A 21,744-nucleotide genomic window follows, 5' to 3' on the forward strand; every position below is an offset into this window, starting at 1 on the left:
ATAGGAAATTTTCGTAAAAATTTAATTTTTATAGGAAATTTTCGTCACAATTTCATTTCTATAGGAAATCTCTGAAAATTTCATTTCTATATGACATTTTCTAAAAGTTTCATTTCTATAGGAAGTTTTCTGAAAATTTCATTTCTATAGGAAGTTTTCTGAAAATTTCATTTCTATAGGAAGTTTTCTGAAAATTTCATTTCTATAAGAAATTTTCGGAAAATTTCATTTCTATAAAAAATTTTCGGAAATCTCATTTTTATAAGAAATTTTCGTAAAATTTTTTTATAGGAAATTTTCGTCAAAATTTCGTTTCTGAAAATTTAATTTCTATAGGAAATTTTCTAAAAATTTCATTTCTATAGGAAATTTTTTGAAAATTTAATTTCTATAGGAAATTTTCTGAAAATTTCATTTCTATAGGAAATTTTCTAAAAATTTCATTTCTATAGGAAATTTTCTAAAAATTTCATTTCTATAGGGAATTTTCGTCAAAATTTAATTTTTCTAAGAAATTTCCTAAAAATTTCATTTCTATAGGAAATTTTCGTCAAAATTTCATTTCTATAGGAAGTTTTCTGAAAATTTAATTCTATAGGAAATTTTCTAAAAAGTTCATATCTATAGGAAATTTTCTAGAAATTTCATTTCTATAGGAAATTTTCTAGAAATTTCATTTCTATAGGGAATTTTCGTAAAAATTTTATTTTTGTAGGAAGTTTTCTGAAAATTTCATTTCTATAAGAAATTTTCGTAAAAATTTTATTTTAATAGGAAAGTTTGAAAGTTTCATTTCTATAGGAAATTTTCTTCAAAATTCGATTTCTAAAGGAAATTTTCTGAAAATTTCATTTCTATAAGAAATTTTCGGAATTTAATCTTTATAGGAAATCTTCGTCAAAATTTCATTTTTACAGTAAATTTTCTGAAAATTTCATTTCTAAAGAGAATTTTCTACAAAATTCATATCTATAGGAAATTTTCTAAAAATTTCATTTTTATAGGAAATTTTCGTCAAATTTCATTTCTATAGGAAGTTTTCTGAAAATTTCATTCCTATAGGACATTTCCTAAAAGTTTCATTTCTATACGAAATTTTCTTCAAAATTTAATTGCTAAAAGAAATTTTCTGAAAATTTCATTTCTATAAGAAATTTTTTGGAAATCGCATTTCTATAAGAAATTTTCGTAAAAATTTCATTTCTATAGGAAGTTTTCTGAAAATTTCATTTCTATAGGAAATTTTCGGAAATCTCATTTCTATAAGAAATTTTCGTAAACATTTTATTTTTATAGGAAATATTCGTCAAAATTTCATTTCTATAGGAAGTTTTCTGAAAATTTAATTTCTATAGGAAATTTTCTAAAAATTTCACTTCTATAGGAAATTGTCTGAAAATTTGATTTCTATAGGAAGTTTTCTGAAAATTTCATTTCAATAGGAAATTTTCGGAAATCTCATTTCTATAGGAAATTTTCTGAAAATTTCATTTCTATAGGAAATTTTCTGAAAATTTCATTTCTATAGGAAATTTTCTGAAAATTTCATTTCTATAGGAAATTTTCGGAAAATTTCATTTCTATAGGAAATTTTCGGAAATCTCATTTATATAAGAGATTTTCGTAAAAATTTTATGTTTATAGGAAGTTTTCGTCAAAATTTCATTTCTATAGGAAGTTTTTTGAAAATTTAATTTCTATAGGAAGTTTTCTGAAAATTTCATTTCTATAGGAAATTTTCGGAAATCTCATTTCTATAAGAAATTTTCGTAAAAATTTTATTTTTATAGGAAGTTTTCTGAAAATTTCATTTCTATAGCAAAATTTCTTCAAAATTTAATTTCTAAAGGAAATTTTATGAAAATTTCAGTTCTATAAGAAATTTTCGTAAAAATTTCATTTCTATAGGAAGTTTTCTGAAAATTTAATTTCTATAGGAAATTTTCTAAAAATTTCATATCTATAGGAAGTTTTCTGAAAATTTAATTTCTATAGGAAGTTTTCTAAAAATTTCATATCTATAGGAAATTTTCTGAAAAAATCATTTCTATAGGAAATTTTCGGAAAACTCATTTCTATAAGAAATTTTCGTCAAAATTTCATTTCTATAGTAAGTTTTCTGAAAATTTAATTTCTATAGGAAATTTTCTAAAAATTTCATTTCTATAGGAAAATTTCTGAAAACTTAATTTCTATAGGAAATTTTTTGAAAATTAAATTTCTATAAGAAATGTTTCGAAAATTTCATTTCATTGGGAAATGTTCTGAAAAAATCATTTCTATAAATTTTTGTCAACATTTAATTTTTATAAGAAAATTTCGTCAAAATTTAATTTTTATAGGACAATTTCCGTCAAAATTTAATTTTTCTAAGAAATTTCCGAAAAATTTGATTTCTATAGGAAATTTTCTTAAAATTTCATTTCTATAGGAAATTTTCGTCAAATTTTCTGAAAATTTCATTTCTGTCGGAAATTTTCAGAAAATTTCATTTCTATAGGAAATTTTCTGAAAATTTTGTTTCTACAGGAAATTTTCTGAAAATTTCATATCTATAAGAAATTGTCGTCAAAATTTCATTTTACAGCAAATTTTCGTCAAAATTTCATTTCTATAGGAAAATTTTCGTCAAAATTTCATTAATTTAGGAAATTTTTTGAAAATTTTATTTCTATAGGAAATTTTCTGAAAACTTCATTTTTATAGGAAATTTTTTGAAAATTTCATTTTTATAGGAAATTTTCTGAAAATTTAATTTTTATAGGAATATTACTTTTTATAACAAGTTTGCTAAAATTGTCATTTCTACAGGAAACTTTCTGAAAATTTCATTTCTATAGGAAATTTTTAAAAATTCCATTTCTATAAGAAATTTTTTGTAAAAATTTCATTATAGAAAATTTTTTTGAAAATTTCATTTTTATAGGAAATTTTCTAAAAATTTAATTTCTATAGGAAATTTGCTGAAAATGTTACTTCTATAAGAAATTTTCTGCAAGTTTCATCTCTATAGGAAATTTCCTAAAATTTTATTTCTCTAGGAATTTTTGCAAAATTTCATTTCTATAGGATTTTTTTTTTCTATAGGAACTTTGTCAAAATTTTATTTCTATAGGAATTTTGTCAAAATTTTATTTCTATAAGAATTTTCGATAAAATTAGATTTTTATAGGAAAATTTGTGAAATTTTTTTCTAGAGAAAGTGTTAGTCAAAATGTAATGTCTTTAGATTTGATTTTATTTGTTCTTTTAAGATTTGATACTCGCATGGTTTCATAGATATTTTATATATTTTTTTTATTTCCATTTCCTTTTCCATAGTTTACCACAAATTGGAGCAGTTTTTGCTGTACAACTACCCGCTTGTGCATGATTGCAACCATAAATACCCATTAAAAATCCTATTACCTGTCTTCTATGCAACCAGACAGAAGGCGGCTAAAACTTCTTTGATATATGAATATTATATAGAAATTAATTTTGTAAGTTTGCCAAGTGTCAAGAATGAATCTACTGCAGCTATAATACCATATCGCCATGTGACACCCATCTTTCGATTACAAATCGTAATTTAATGGATATAACTTTAATGTGTTTTGATCATGATGGCGATAGTTTCGAAACTTCCCTGCACGATTTCTTTATCCTTGTTAAGCCAAAGGGGATTCCAATTCCACTTGTTGATGATGAAACATAGCGAGAGAGGCACACATTAATCACAATAAATTTGCTTGTTACCTGTCCAAAACTCATATAACTATTTTGTAAAAACAAGATAAATAACTGAGAATATAATTTATGTTGTGTAATTAATGTTAATATGGATTTATATATCATTCTAGGAAAGTCCAGATGCATGTTAATGTCATTAGGTCTTTTATTTGTTAAAAGTCATGAATTATTATGTTTCGGTAACTATGGTTACATATATTGAGCATATATATATGGGCGGAATATTTTCTATGGAAATAAAATTTGAAAAACAAAATTTTAAAAAGAACTAAAAATTTGACAAAATTTTTAAATGAAATAAAATTTTGACACAGTTTTCTATAGAAATGAAAATTTCGGAAAATTTCCTAAAGAAATGAAATATTGGCAACATTTTCTATAGAAATTAAATTTTGACAAAATTTCCTATAAACATGAAATTTTGAGAAAATTTCCTGTAGAAATGAAATATTTAGAAAATATCCTTTAGAAATAAAAATTTCAGAAATTTTTTTATAGAAATTAAAATTTCAGAAAATTTCCTATAGAAATTAAATTTTCAGAAAATTTTTTAAAGAAATGAAATGTTCAGTAATTTTCTTATAGAAATGAAAATTCCTATAAAATTGCCTACACCGAAAGAATTTCCTTCGTAAAAAGAACGAAAAATTTCGTTAAAAGTACGAAATTTGTCATTGTTTTTTTCATTATTTCATTATTTTCTTTAAAAGTACGAAATAACTTCGTACTTTTTATGAAAAAGTTTCATACTTTTTATGAAACTATTTCGTTCTTTTTATGAAAGTATTTCGTACTTTTTATGAAATTGTTACGAACTTTTAATGAAACAATTTCGTACTTTTTATGAAAAACTTTCGTACTTTTTGTGAAATATGTTCGGACTTTTAGAAAAAAATTTAAAAGTCCAAAGTGCATTTGGTTGTAGTAACAAGTTTGAAAATTTTCATCACTACTTTACATCTAAAGTTTTTGAATTATTTTCAGTTTGGTTGCCTCATTCTTATTCATAACATCCTATCACCCAAATGAGAAGTAGCATAGACATGTAACAGGACATAATCAAAGACAATTTTATGTCGCAAACGGAAATTTTTACAACTTAAATGAAACTTCTTCTTTATTTCAAAGAAAATGTATCGCCCTTTTTATGAAGAAATTTTAATGCAGAATGTTTCGTAAAATATTCATAAATTCGTAAAAACTTCTTCACAAAAGTCACGAACTTTTTATGAAGAAAAGTTAATGTAGAATATTTCGTAGGTGTTTCATATATTCGTAAAATGTTCTTAGTAAAATTTACGAAAATGTATGAAAGTTTCGTTGTTTTAATGAAGAATTTACGAAGAATATTTAATGAAGAATTCTTCTTAAAATTAACCAAGAGAATTCTTTCGGTGTATAGCAAGGAACTTTTGACAAAACTTCCTATAGAAATTAAATTTTCGGAAAATTTCCTATAGAAATGCAATATTCAGAAAATTTCCTATAGGAATTAAATTTTCAGAAAATTTCCTATAGAAATGAAATATGTATTTAGAAAATTTCCTATAAAAATGCAATTTTCAGAAAATTTTGTATAGAAATGAAATTTTCTGAAAATTTGTTATAGAAATGAAATTTTGTATAGAAATAAAATTTTGACAACATTTCCCATAGAAATGAAATTTTAACAAAATTTCATATAGAACTGAAATTTTGACAAAATTTCCTAAAGAAAGAATCTCGACAAAATTTTCTATAGACACAATTTCCTATAGACATGAAATTTGCAGAAAATTTCCTATAGAAATGAAATTTTTAGAAAATTTGTTTATAAAAATGAAATTTTTAGAAAATTGTCTTAACGAAATTAAATTTTTAGAAAATTTTCTATAGAAATGAAATTTTTGAAAATTGTCTAAAGAAATGAAATTTTTAGAAAATAGAAACGATAGAAATGAAATTTTGACACCATTTCCCATAGAAATGAAATTTTAACAAAATTTCCTAAAGAAATGAAATTTTAACAAAATTTCCTAAAGAAAGAATCTTGACAAAATTTTCTATAGACATTAGATTTTGACACAATTTCCTATAGACATGAAATTTGCAGAAAATTTCCAATAGAAATGAAATTTTCTGAAAATTTCCTATAGAAATCAAATATGCAGGAAATCTTGACAAATTTTTTATAGATATTAAATTTTGACACAATTTCCTATAGACATGAAATTTTCAGAAAATTTCGTATAGAAATGAAATTTTCTTAAAATTTCCTATGCAAATAAAATATGCAGAAAATTTAATATAGAAATAAAATTCTTAGAAAATTTCCTACAGAAAATTTTAAAAAGAAACACAATTTTGGCATGAAATTTGGATTAAATTACCTATAGAAATGAAATTTTGATAAAATTTCATATACAACTGAAATCTTGACAAAATTTCCTATAGACATGAAATTTTGAGAAAATTTCCGATAGAAATGAAATTTTCAGAACATTTCTTATCGAAATGAAATTTTCAGAAAATTTCCTATGGAAATGAAATTTTCAGAAATATCCTATAGAAATGAAATTTTTAGAAAATTTGCCAAAAAAAAAAAATTGTATAGAAATGAAATTTTGACATTTCCCATAGAAATGAAATTTTGACATTTCCCATAGAAATGAAATTTTGACATTTCCCATAGAGATGAAATTTTAACAAAATTTCATATAGAACTGAAATTTGGACAAAAATTCCTAAAGAAATGAAATCTTTACAAAATTTTCTATAGAAATTAGATTTTGAAAAAATTTCCTATAGACATGAAATTTGCAGAAAATTTCCAATAGAAATGAAATTTTCAGAAAATTTCCAATAGAAATGAAATTTTGTGTAGAAATGAAATTTTGACAACATTTCCTATGGAAATGAAATTTTCTGAAAATTTCCTATAGAAATAAAATATGCCGGAAATCTTGACAAAATTTTCTATACAAATTAAATTTTGACACAATTTCCTATAGACATGAAACTTTCAGAAAATTTCTTATAGAAATGAATTTTTCAGAAAATTTTCTATAGAAATAAATTATGCTGAAAGTTTATTATAGAAATAAAATTGTTACCAAATTTTCTATAGAAATAAAATTTTCAGCAAATTTTAAATTTTAATTAAATTAAATTTTGACACAATTTCCTATAGACATGAAACTTTCACAAAATTTCCTATAGAAATAAAATTGTCAGAAAATTTTAAAAAGAAACAAAATTTTGGCAACATTTTCTATAGTATTGAAATTTCGACAAAATTATCTATAGAAATGAAAGTTTGACAAAATTTCATATAAAAATTAATTTTTTCAGAAAACTTCCTATAGAAATGAAATTTTCAGAAAATTTCCTATAGAAATGTAATTATCAGAAAATTTCCTATAGAAATGAAATTTTAACAACATTTCATATAGAACTGAAATTTTGACAAAATATCCTAACGAAATGAAATCGTGACAAAATTTTCTATAAAAATTAAATTTTGACACAATTTCCTATAGACATGAAACTTTCAGAAAATTTCCTAAAGAAATGAATTTTTCAGAAAATTTCCTATAGAAATAAATTATGCAGAAAGTTTATTATAGAAATAAAATTGTAAAATTTTCAGAAAATTTTAGAAAGAAACACAATTTTGGCAACATTTTCTACAGAAATGAAATTTGGTTAAAATTATCTATAGAAATGAAATTTTGACAAAATTTCATATACAACTGAAATATTGACAAAATTTCCTAAAGAAATGAAATTTTGACAAAATTTCCTATAGACATGAAATTTTGAGAAAATTACTTAAAGAAATTAAATTTTCTGAAAATTATAGAATATAAGTAATTTTCTCAAAATTGCATGTCTATAGGAAATTTTGTCAAAATTTCAGAAAATTTCCTATAGATATAAAATTTTCAGAAAATTTCTAAGAGAAATGAGATTTTCAGAAAATTGCAGAAAATGTTCTATAGAAATGAAAATATTCGTAAATTTCCTATAGATATTAATTTTTAAGAATATATCCAATAAATATAAAATTTTCAGATAATTTGCTATAGAAATGAAATTTTCAGAAAATTCTCTATAGAAATGAATTTTTCAGAAAATTTCCTACATACATGGAATTTTCAGAAAATTTCCTTTAGAAATGAAATTTATAGAAAATTTCCTATAGAAATGAAATTTTCAGAAAATTTCCTAAAGAAATGCTATTTTCAGAAAATTTCCTATAGAAATGAAATTTTAAGACAATTTCCTATAAAATGAAATTTTGCTGAAATTTGCTATGAAAAATTGACTTTTTATATCCATGAATTGTAATATCAAAAGTAAAATATACGTAGTTATCGTAGGTCTTTCACTATTTACTAGTGTTTCTGTGACCTTGACCGCATAAAAATACATTGACTGTACTCCTGACTTAAAGTTTATATTTGTAAGTTTAACTTGTTGTTTTTAGCTGTACATGGTAATTAGCTGTTTTTATAGTGAACTTTAAAGCTAGCTTGAGTCCGATATTGCTCAATTGTTAATTTTGTCTAGTGGTATCATCTTATTACTCCAGAGTACAAAAGTTGTAAAATAAAAAAAAACTACATGTTTTTGTTATATCGAGTATTATTTTATTTTTACAGCGGTTAGATAATGCAATATGTAGGTATTGCAGTATTTTAGATTATTTTATTTGAATTGATTTGAATTGAATTGATTTAATTTAATTTAATTTAATTTAATTTAATTTAAATTTAAATTTAAATTTAAATTTAAATTTAATTTAATTTAAATTTAAATTTAAATTTAATTTAATTTAATTTAATTTAATTTAATTTAATTTAATTTAATTTAATTTAATTTAATTTAATTTAATTTAATTTAATTTAATTTAATTTAATTTAATTTAATTTAATTTAATTTAATTTAATTTAATTTAATTTAATTTAATTTAATTTAATTTAATTTAATTTAATTTAATTTAATTTAATTTAATTTAATTTAATTTAATTTAATTTAATTTAATTTAATTTAATTTAATTTAATTTAATTTAATTTAATTTAATTTAATTTAATTTAATTTAATTTAATTTAATTTAATTTAATTTAATTTAATTTAATTTAATTTAATTTAATTTAATTTAATTTAATTTAATTTAATTTAATTTAATTTAATTTAATTTAATTTAATTTAATTTAATTTAATTTAATTTAATTTAATTTAATTTAATTTAATTTAATTTAATTTAATTTAATTTAATTTAATTTAATTTAATTTAATTTAATTTAATTTAATTTAATTTAATTTAATTTAATTTAATTTAATTTAATTTAATTTAATTTAATTTAATTTAATTTAATTTAATTTAATTTAATTTAATTTAATTTAATTTAATTTAATTTAATTTAATTTAATTTAATTTAATTTAATTTAATTTAATTTAATTTAATTTAATTTAATTTAATTTAATTTAATTTAATTTAATTTAATTTAATTTAATTTAATTTAATTTAATTTAATTTAATTTAATTTAATTTAATTTAATTTAATTTAATTTAATTTAATTTAATTTAATTTAATTTAATTTAATTTAATTTAATTTAATTTAATTTAATTTAATTTAATTTAATTTAATTTAATTTAATTTAATTTAATTTAATTTAATTTAATTTAATTTAATTTAATTTAATTTAATTTAATTTAATTTAATTTAATTTAATTTAATTTAATTTAATTTAATTTAATTTAATTTAATTTAATTTAATTTAATTTAATTTAATTTAATTTAATTTAATTTAATTTAATTTAATTTAATTTAATTTAATTTAATTTAATTTAATTTAATTTAATTTAATTTAATTTAATTTAATTTAATTTAATTTAATTTAATTTAATTTAATTTAATTTAATTTAATTTAATTTAATTTAATTTAATTTAATTTAATTTAATTTAATTTAATTTAATTTAATTTAATTTAATTTAATTTAATTTAATTTAATTTAATTTAATTTAATTTAATTTAATTTAATTTAATTTAATTTAATTTAATTTAATTTAATTTAATTTAATTTAATTTAATTTAATTTAATTTAATTTAATTTAATTTAATTTAATTTAATTTAATTTAATTTAATTTAATTTAATTTAATTTAATTTAATTTAATTTAATTTAATTTAATTTAATTTAATTTAATTTAATTTAATTTAATTTAATTTAATTTAATTTAATTTAATTTAATTTAAATTTAAATTTAAATTTAAATTTAATTTAATTTAATTTAATTTAATTTAATTTAATTTAATTTAATTTAATTTAATTTAATTTAATTTAATTTAATTTAATTTAATTTAATTTAATTTAATTTAATTTAATTTAATTTAATTTAATTTAATTTAATTTAATTTAATTTAATTTAATTTAATTGAATTGAATTGAATTGAATTGAATTGAATTGAATTGAATTGAATTGAATTGAATTGAATTGAATTGAATTGAATTGAATTGAATTGAATTGAATTGAATTGAATTGAATTGAATTGAATTGAATTGAATTGAATTGAATTGAATTGAATTGAATTGAATGATTGAAAGTTTTTTCTATCTATTCTTAATAGACAGATTACATTTGTTCTTAGCATTTATTGAATTTGCGAGAAAAAATTTTCCTTTCACAAAGCGATGACTAAAGCATTTGCTATTGAAAGGGGATTTCTTGGCATCAACATTGTGCCCTACTTACATTACCGTACTAATAAGTCATGACAAATAATTATCAGGTGAAGTGATTAGTCATGTAAATTTTCCTTTCACAAAGCGATGACTAAAGCATTTGCTATTGAAAGGGGATTTCTTGGCATCAACATTGTGCCCTACTTACATTACCGTACTAATAAGTCATGACAAATAATTATCAGGTGAAGTGATTAGTCATGTGATTGCTAATCTCTTGCAAGCTAATTGCTCCCTGTACAAGCTATTGAGACAACTAAAAACGCAATAAAACAACTAAGAGAACGTGATGTTTCTGTTCGCGGAATTTTATAATAAACTGAGATTTATTATTTCAATTTTAATAAAGTTCATTGAAAATGTATATGCGATAAGGCGCCTTTTCGTACACCGCTGCACAATACAACAATGAAAGGGAAGCCACCACAATGAACCGCAATCATTGAAATGATAGTCGATTTGTGGGTCTAACATAAAGTGGCCATGCAATATGAATGAATTGAATTTTTATGAGTATACCGACCACAATCGACTTGACTATGGGAAATGGAATGAGGAACCATGAATACAACATTCATCAATCGTAAATTAGTTAATGATACACTTGACTTGAGATTTGAGTCGAGCAATTAGAATTTTCTTAATTTTTAAATTTTTCTACCATATCTCATTTATTAGGAAATTTTAATGTTATAAAAAGATAAATTTTCGACGAATTTCTATACATAAAAAAATTATATAATAATATTTAAATTTTTTTGGAATCTTTTAGTTCGCTTCCACTCTAAAAAAATATGTAATTTGATTTTCCTTCATTGAGTGGAAAAGTAGCTCGTAGAACCAGCCCATGGGAAAAAGTTTCCCGTCAGCCTTTCACGTGAAACCAAGAACATAGTCGGTTATAATTATTATTATATTCGGCTATCTATACACGACAAAAATTTATGAGAAGGGTTAATATGACCAAAAATCATTGTCCCATCTGTAGGGGGAAAGAGTCTTGCAGAAACACCACGGGGGTAAAGCTTCCCGCTCTCCTTTCACATGAAACCAGGAATATAAAGATGTTCAAAAAATAGTTCCCGCCATCATTTCATAGACGATGAGAGAATTTCAGAAATTTATGAGAGGGATAAATATGCCAAACAAAAAAACATCATGACGCCTTGGATTAATCTAATTTCGTTATCTCATCTTTGTGAGGAAAAGCAGCTCGCGAAGAACCCTTTTGGGGAATCGTTTCCCCTCAGCTTTTCACGTGAAACCAAGAACACCCCCGATTATAATTATTGTTATAATCATCAATCTATACACGCCATGGTGGATTTCACGGCAGATCACTAGACAAAAACTCTAAAATTTATTAGAAGGGTAAAGATGTCCAAAAATCATGGTCCCTTTTGAAGGGGAAAAGTGTCTTGCATAACTAGGGGAAATTATCCCGCCTTAATTTCATGTGAAACCAAAAACATAGAAATGTTTAAAAAAAAGTTTCCCCGCCATCCTCTCATAGACCACGAGAGCATTTCTGAAATATATGAGACGGATATATATGCCAAAAAATCATGACGACTTCAATTGATCCCAATTCAAAAGTGTCTTGCATAACTAGGGGAAATTATCCCGCCTTCCTTTCATGTGAAACCAAAAACATACAAATGTATTCCCGTCATCCTCTCAAAGACCACGAGAGCATTTCTGAAATACATGCGACGGATATATTTGCCAAAAATCATGAAGTCTTCGATTGATCTCAATTCGTTATCCCATTTCTGTGAGAAAAAGTCGATCGGAGGACAACCCCTTGGGGAAAAGTTTCCACCTCAGCATTTAACGTGAAACCAAAAACATGCTCAGTGATCCTAGTGATATTTCGGAGTGTTACACAGATTCTCTAAGCGCTATGTGAAACGGCGTGCGTACTCGGCTATAAAAAGGAGGTGCCTTGCCATTGACCTAGAATACGAAAATCCAGGTTTGGTTCACGTTACCGAATATTAAATTTTTTTTTACGTTTTCAGATCATGAACGCTGGTCATTGTTTTGACAACGCATGGTATCATTTTATCATTGTCAGATTGACACTGTCTGTTCTCGTTTTTACACATATAGGTGGCGCTAAAACGAATAGTTTTTCATGGACAGTTGGAATGACTTTGTTTTTAAGCCGTGTTTGGGTTATAATTGAGTCGGGTCTGCGTGATTATCCATGCACTTGTTCAACACTTTTATTTAATGAAATAAACATTTTAATATTCATTGACATTTACTTGTTTAAATTAGTTTTATTCTATTTAATTTAATCTACTTATAAACAATAAAGTCTGATAAAATACCTTTGAGTTATCTTCTGCTTTAGCGTTTTTTTTTTTGTGGCATTATTTAACAAAGATAAAATACAGCAGCAAATATTCTACAAGTTTTAGTTATTTAAACAAAAATATATATTTGTTTAAGATAATTACGAAATTAAGATTTGTATACCCTGCGCCACACAGTGGAACAGTTATAACGTTTGCAAAAATTTCCATAGAAATAGTCATTTTGATAAAATTTTGTATAGAAATAAAATTTTGACAAAATTTTCTATAGAAATAAAATTTTGACAAAATTTTCTATAGAAATGAAATTTTGACAAATTTTCTATAGAAATAAAATTTTGACAAAATTTTCTATAGAAATAAAATTTTGACAAAATTTTCTATAGAAATAAAATTTTGACAAAATTTTCTATAGATATAAAATTTTGACAAAATTTTCTACAGAAATAAAATTTTGACAAAATTTTCTATAGAAATAAAATTTTGACAAAATTTTCTATAGAAATAAAATTTGGACAAAATTTTCTATAGAAATAAAATTTTGACAAAATGTTCAATAGATATAAAATATTGACAGAATTTTATATAAAAATAAAATTTTGACAAACTTTTCGATTGAAATAAAAATTTGACAAAATTTTCTATAAAAATACAATTTTTCTACTTTGATAACATTTTCTATAGAAATAAAAAAAAATATTGAATATATATAGAAATAAAATTTTGACAAAATTTTCTATTGAAATAAAATTTTGGCAAAATTTTCTATAGAAATACAATTTTGACAAAATTTTCTATAGAAATAAAATTTTGACAAAATTTTCTATAGAAATAAAAAGTTTACAAAATTTTCTATAGAAATAAAAATTTTACAAAATTTTCTATAGAAATAAAATTTTGACAAAAATTTTATATAGAAATAAAATTTTGCAAAAATTTTCTATTGAAATAAAATTTTGTCAAAATTTTCTATAGAAATAAAATTTTGACAAAATTTTCTATGGAAATAAATTTTTTACAAAATTTTCTATAGAAACAAAATATTGACAAAATTTTCTATAGAAGTAAAATTGTGACAGCATTTTCTATAAAAAAACAATTTTTTCTATAGAAATAAAAATTTGACAAAATTTTTTATTGAATTGAATATTTCGCAAAATTTTCTATAGAAATACAATTTTGCAAAAATTTTCAAGAAATAAAATTTTGACAAAATTTTTTATAGAAATAAAATTTTTGACAAAATTTTCTATAAAAATAAAATTTTGACAAAATGTTCTATGGAAATAAAATTTTGACAAAATTTTCTATAGAAATAAAATTTTGACAAAATTTTCTATAGAAATAAAATTTTGACAAAATTTTCTATAGAAATAAAATTTTGACAAATATTTTCTATAGAAAAAAATGGATAAAATTTTCTATAGAAATAAGATTTTGACGAATTTTCTACAGAAATAAAATTTTGGCAAAATTTTCAATAGAAATAAAATTTTGACAAAATTTTCTATAGAAGAAAAATTTGGAAAAATTTTCTATAGAAATAAAATTTGAAAAAAAAAATTTATAGAAATAAAATTTTGATAAAATCTTCTTAGATATAAAATTTTGACAAATTTTTCTATAGAAATAAAATCTTGACAAAATTTTCTATAGAAATAAAATTTTGAAAATGTTTTCTATAGAAACAAATTTTGACAAAATTTTCGATAGAAATAAAATTTTGAGAAATTTTCTATAGAAATACAATTATGACAAAATTTTGACAAAATTTTCTATAAAAAAAATTTTGACAAAATTTTCTATTGAAATAAAAATTTTCTATAAAAATACAATTTTTTGAAAAATTTCTGTAGAAATAAAATTTTGACAAAATTTTCTACAGAAATAAAATTTTGCTATAGAAATAAAAATTTGACAAAATTTTCTATAGAAATAGAATTTTGAGAAAATTTTGTATAGAAATAAAATTTTGCAAAAATGTTCTATAGAAATAACATTTTGCATAATTGTCTATGGAAGTACAATTTTGACAAAATTTTCTATAGACAAAAAAATGGACAAAATTTTCTATAGAAATAAAATGTTGACAAAATTTTCTATAGAAATAAAAATTTGACTACATTTTCTATAGAAATACAATTTTTAAAAAATTTTCTATAGAAATAAAATCTTGAAAAAATTTTCTATACAAATGAAATCTTGACAAAACGTTCTATAAAAATGAAATGACAAAATTTTCTATAGAAATAAAATTTTGACATAATCTTCTAGAGAAATAAAATTTGGACAAAATATTTTACAGAAATAAAGTTTTGCAAAAATTTTCTATAGAAATAAAATTATGCAAAAATTTTGTATAAAAATAAAATTTTGCAAAAATTTTCAATAGAAATAAAATTTTTACTCAATTTTCTAAAGAAATAAATTTTTTACTCAATTTTCTATAGAAGTAAAATTTTTACTCAATTTTCTATAGAAATAAAATTTTGACAAAATTTTCTATAGAAATAAAATTTTGGCAAAATTTTCTATAGAAATAAAAATTTGACAAATTTTTTTATTGAATTGAATATTTGCAAAAATTTTCTATAGAAATAAAATTTTGACAAAATTTTCTATAGAAATAAAATTTTGATAAAATTTTCTATAGAAATAAAATTTCGGCAAAATTTTCTATAGAAATAAAATTTTGCAAAAATTTTCTATAGAAATAAAAAAATTTTACCAAATTTTCGTTGCGAATAAGATTTTGATAAAATTTTCTATAGAAATAAAATTATAGTCGGCCACGCCCTACATTATACTTGTTTTATATGAAATAATTCAGTTTTGCTTCTAAAGGGTGATTCTTTTGAGGTTAGGATTTTCATGCATTAGTATTTGACAGATCACGTGGGATTTCAGACATGGTGTCAAAGAGAAAGATGCTCAGTATGCTTTGACATTTCATCATGAATAGCCGAACGATCTGCCACAACGTCGAATTTTCAGTGAATGGGCCCTAGAAAAGTTGGCAGAAAATCCGCTTTTTTATCGACAAATTTTGTTCAGCGATGAGGCTCATTTCTGGTTGAATGGCTACGTAAATAAGCAAAATTGCCGCATTTGGAGTCAAGAGCAACCAGAAGCCGTTCAAGAACTGCCCATGCATCCCGAAAAATGCACTGTTTGGTGTGGTTTGTACGCTGGTGGAATCATTGGACCGTATTTTTTCAAAGATGCTGTTGGACGCAACGTTACGGTGAATGGCGATCGCTATCGTTCGATGCTAACAAACTTTTTGTTGCCAAAAATGGAAGAACTGAACTTGGTTGACATGTGGTTTCAACAAGATGGCGCTACATGCCACACAGCTCGCGATTCTATGGCCATTTTGAGGGAAAACTTCGGAGAACAATTCATCTCAAGAAATGGACCGGTAAGTTGGCCACCAAGATCATGCGATTTGACGCCTTTAGACTATTTTTTGTGGGGCTACGTCAAGTCTAAAGTCTACAGAAATAAGCCAGCAACTATTCCAGCTTTGGAAGACAACATTTCCGAAGAAATTCGGGCTATTCCGGCCGAAATGCTCGAAAAAGTTGCCCAAAATTGGACTTTCCGAATGGACCACCTAAGACGCAGCCGCGGTCGACATTTAAATGAAATTATCTTCAAAAAGTAAATGTCATGGACCAATCTAACGTTTCAAATAAAGAACCGATGAGATTTTGCAAATTTTATGCGTTTTTTTTTTTTTTAAAGTTATCAAGCTCTTAACAAATCACCCTTTATTATCACTTGTGATCTAGGGGCTTATGGAAGTTGCAAACGACTACGGCAAATTTAATTCCCAAAAAAAACTGATTCCTTTGTTTCTTTCTAACAAAATAATCATCGTCATAATCATTCCACATTGGTTGTTGGTTTCCATATCTAATACCGTACTTGATGTTTGTTCTTTGGTTTATCATTTATTCTGGATGAGAGTGCACTTGTCGTCGTCGGACTGCAATAGCAGAGTATGCCAGACCTTCCTGCCACATCATGTTTTCCTATCCTATAGTCTTTTGGTTCTTATCATAAGTCAAGCATTATTTCAAAATAAATTTCCGAGTGGTATAGTCGACATGTAATACTACGCAATGCTCGAGCAACTGAGTAGTCGAGACTACTGAAAATGTTCTTTCATATCTCCAAAGCAGAGCAAGAGTCAGTCTTTGATGGTTGGAATGGATGGAAGTCACATCCAATTTCAGAGGATACTTTAATGGTTATAACAATGGGACAATGTCAGTAAGAGTAGCTTTATATGGTAGCATTCATTTTCATTTATCCTTATGTTTATATACACTGAGAAAAAAATCCTATCCTAATACGATAATCCTATTGTAACAATATGTAGAAAGTTTTGTCAAAATTTAATTTCTATAGAAAATTTTGCCAAAAATTTACTTGTCAAAAATTCATTTCTATGGAAAATTTTATCAAAATTTTATTTCTATAGAAAATTTTGTCAAAATTTCATTTCTATAGAAAATTTCAAATAATCACACAAACACGTAGCACTTAAATGTTACTAGCGGTGTACTTAATACTAACCTGCAATACTAAAGTTTGGTACCAAAATTGTAGCAAAACTTTCGATATGGCTTTAGGACAGTTAGAGACCAGAGAAAGAAATGTAACACTGTGGAAAATCAGTTCACAGAAAAAGAGTTTTATTCTTCGAATTATGTACCTTATTGTACTTTAATTGTACTAACTTGGTACTTAAAATGAGGTGTCTTCAGTGTATGCTATTCATTCCCTTTTCCATCATTTCATCTCACCAACAAACCCTCAATGAACAATAAAAACTACTACTGTTTTGAATTTCAGTGCAAAATTTCTGATAAAACAACATGGCCATGAATCATATGTTTATATTTTTTTATCTGAGAATACGAATGGCTGGGCAATGGAGAATTTATGTGAGTGCCAAACGACCAAAGTGAATGCTACTGAATGGCTGTGAATGGGAGATACCAATGTTTATATCCAGCAATGAAGTAGAATGGAGAAAGGAATATGTAATTGGCTACTGGTACAGTGGTGTTTTCCAACTGGAAACATTTTCTATAGAAATAAAATGAAAAGAAATTTTCTATCAAAATGAAATTTTCAGAAAATTTCCTATAGAAATGAAATTTTCAAAAAAAAATTAGAAAATTGCCTATAAAAATGAAATTTGCAGAAAATTTCTATAGAAATAAAACATTTCCTATAGAAAAGAAATTTTGACAAAATTTTCTATAGAGAAAAAATTTTGACAAAATTTTCCATAGAGATAAAATTTTGACAAAACTTTCTATAGAGATAAAATTTAGACAAAATTTTCTGTAGGCACAAAATGTTGACAATATTTTCAATAAATGTTGACAAAATTTTCTATAGACATAAAATTTTGACAAAATTTTCTATAGACATAAAATTTTGACAAAATTTTCTATAGAGATAAAATTTTGACAAAATTTTCTATAGAGATAAAATTTTGACAAAATTTTCTATAGAGATAAAATTTTGACAAAATTTTCTATAGCGATAAAATTTTGACAAAATTTTCTGTAGAGATAAAAATTTTAAAAAACTGTCTATAGAGATAAAATGTTGACAAAATTTTCTATAGAGATGAAATTTTGACAAAATTTTCTATAGACATATAATTTTGACAAAATTCACTATAGAGATCCAATTTTGGCAAAATTTTCTATAGAGATAAAATTTTGAGAAAATTTTCTATAGAAATAAAATTTTGACAAAATTTTCTATATAGATGAAATTTTGAGAAAATTTTCTATAGAGATAAAATTTTGAGAAAAATTTCTATAGATAAAATTTTGACAAAATTTTCTAAATTTTGAGAAAATTTTCTATAGAGATAAAATTTTGACAAAATTTTCTATATAGATAAAATTTTGATAAAATTTTCTATAGAGATACAATTTTGACAAAAATGTCTATAGAAATAAAATTTTGAGAAAATTTTCTATAGAGATAAAATTTTGACAAAATTTTCTATAGAGATAAAATTTTGACAAAATTTTCTATAGAGATAAAATTTTGAGAAAATTTTCGATAGACATAAAATTTTGACAAAATTTACTATAGAAATAAAATTTTGACAAAATTTACTATAGAAATGAAATTTTGACACAATTTTCTATAGAAATTAAATTTCGACAAAATTTTCTATAGAAATAAAATTTTGGCAAAATTTTCGATGGAGATAAAATTTTGACAAAATTTTCTATGGAGATAAAATTTTGACAAAATTTTCGATAGGGATAACATTTTGACAAACTTTTCTATAGAGATAAAATTTTGAGAAATTTTTCTATAGAAATAAAATTTTGAGAAATTTTTCTATAGAAATAAAATTTTGAGAAAATTTTCTATAGAGATAAAATTTTGAGAAAATTTTCTATAGATATAAAATTTTGAGAAAATTTTCTATAGATATAAAATTTTGAGAAAATTTTCTATAGAGATAAAATTTTGACAAAATTTTCTATAGAGATAAAATTTTGACACACTCTTCTATAGAGATAAAATGTTGACACACTTTTCTATAGAGATAAAATTTTGAAAAAATTTTCTATAGAGATAAAATTTTGACAAAATTTTCGATAGGGATAAAATTTTGACAAACTTTTCTATAGAAATAAAATTTTGAGAAATTTTTCTATAGAAATAAAATTTTGAGAAATTTTTCTATAGAAATAAAATTTTGAGAAAATTTTCTATAGAGATAAAATTTTGAGAAAATTTTCTATAGATATAAAATTTTGAGGAAATTTTCTATAGAGATCAAATTGTGACTAAATTTTCTATAGAGATAAAATTTTGAGAAATTTTTCTATAGAAATAAAATTTTGAGAAAATTTTCTATAGAGATAAAGTTTTTACAAAATTTTCTATACATATAAAATTTTGAGAAAATTTTCCATAGAGATAAAATTTTGACCAAATTTTCTATAGAGAAAAAATTTTGACAAAATTTTCCATGAAGATACAATTTTTACAAAATTTTCTATAGAGATAAAATTTTGAGAAAATTTTCTATAGAGATAAAATTTTGAGAAAATTTTCTATAGAGATAAAATGTTGACAAAATTTTCTATGGAGATAAAATTTTGAGAAAATTTTCTATAGATATAAAATTTTGACAAAATTTTCTATAGAGATAAAATATTGAGAAAACTTTCTATAGATAAAATATTGAGAAAATTTTCGATAGAGATAAAATGTTGAGAAAATTTTCTAGAGATAAAATTTTGACAAAATTTTCTATGGAGATAAAATCTTGACAAAATTTTCGATATGGATAAAATGTTGACAAACTTTTCTATAGAGATAAAATTTTGACAAAATTTTCTATAGAGAGAAAATTTTGACAACATTTTCTTTGGAGATAAAATTTTGACAAAATTTTCGATAGGGAAAAAATTTTGACAAACTTTTTTATGGAGATAAAATTTTGAGAAATATTTCTATAGAAATAAAATTTTGAGAAAATTTTCTATAGAGATAAAATTTTGAGAAAATTTTCTATAGATAAAATTTTGAGAAAATTTTCTATATATATTAAATTTTGAGAAAATTTTCTATAGAGATAAAATTTGGCACACACTTCTATAGAGATAAAATGTTGACACACTTTTCTATAGAGATAAAATTTTGAAAAAATATTTCTATAGAGATAAAATTTTGACAATATTTCCTATAGAGATAAAATTTTGACAAAATTTTCTATAGAGATAAAATTTTGACAAAATTTTCTATAGAGATAAAATTTTGACAAAATTGTCTATAGAGATAAAACTTTGACAAAATTTTTTATAGAGATAAAATTTTGACAAAATTTTCTATAGAGATAAAATTTTGACAAAATTTTCTATAGAGATAAAATTTTGACAAAATTTTCTATAGAGATAAAATTTTGACAAAATTTTCTATAGAGATAAAATTTTGACAAAATTTTCTATAGAGATCAAATTTTGACAAAATTTTCTATAGAGATAAAATTTTGATGAAATTGAAGTTTTCAGAAAATTTCCTATAGGAATGAAATTTTTGATAGAGATGAAAATTTTAGAAAATTTCCTTTAGAAATGAAATTTTTAGAAAATTTCCTATAGAAATAAAATTTTCAGAGAATTTCCTATGGAAATAAAATTGTTTTCACTTTAAAAAGTCGATTGTAAAAATATAAAATACCTGACATCATCCCACAGTCATGGAAGAGCAACATGTATTCTCATATCCAGCCATATTTTAAAAACGAAAAGGACTAAAAATTTCCTACGATTAGGAAGGATATTGTCTATGCTCTATGTATGCTTGAAATGAATATTTAGTTTTTTGCTGCATAGAAGACATGAAGAATATTTAAAGCATTTTTCAAACAAAACAGATTTTCCAAAGAAATTTCATTTAGAATGGAATTTGAATATCATGTCTATCATGCATGTATGTAAAGGATAACAGGGCAAGCAAATATTAAACAAAAATTTATATCAAAATGAAAAAAAAATGAAGTAATTAAAATAATTGCCTGTCTAGATATTGGTTCAGAATGTATTCTCTCTCTAATTGTTTGAATAAAACATTTGTTCGATATAAAAAGACCAGTTGAGTGTGAAATTGTAAAACAATGCAAAGTTTTGTTCAATAGTAGAGGGGTCAATGGTCAATACGCTCCAGATAGAAATTTTTAAACTATTTTCCAGATGAATAAATTTATTGATGAAAAACAACAAAAAAAAAACATAAATACATAAAAAAATTGTTTTTGAAAACCAAGATAAAAGAAAATTTTTTAATTGGGATGGGATGATAGATTTAAAAACAGGAATTAATACCTTGAGTTATAAAATTGATATCGGTTACTGGAAAATTTTTTTAAGAATGCCATGCCAAAGAAACATACAAGACA

The 21,744-nt window shown here is 22.4% G+C and overlaps 1 protein-coding gene across 3 annotated transcripts in view; it reads right to left on the minus strand.

Annotated features, from left to right (window-relative positions):
- kuz (zinc-dependent metalloprotease kuz) overlaps nucleotides 1–21,744 on the minus strand; it is a 532,667-nt gene that overhangs the window by 363,279 nt on the left and 147,644 nt on the right. The gene's annotated exons all lie outside the window — the stretch shown is intronic.

The sequence above is a fragment of the Haematobia irritans genome, chromosome 2 (genome assembly GCF_050003625.1).
Source record: "Haematobia irritans isolate KBUSLIRL chromosome 2, ASM5000362v1, whole genome shotgun sequence".
In the NCBI taxonomy this organism is placed as follows: domain Eukaryota; kingdom Metazoa; phylum Arthropoda; class Insecta; order Diptera; family Muscidae; genus Haematobia; species Haematobia irritans.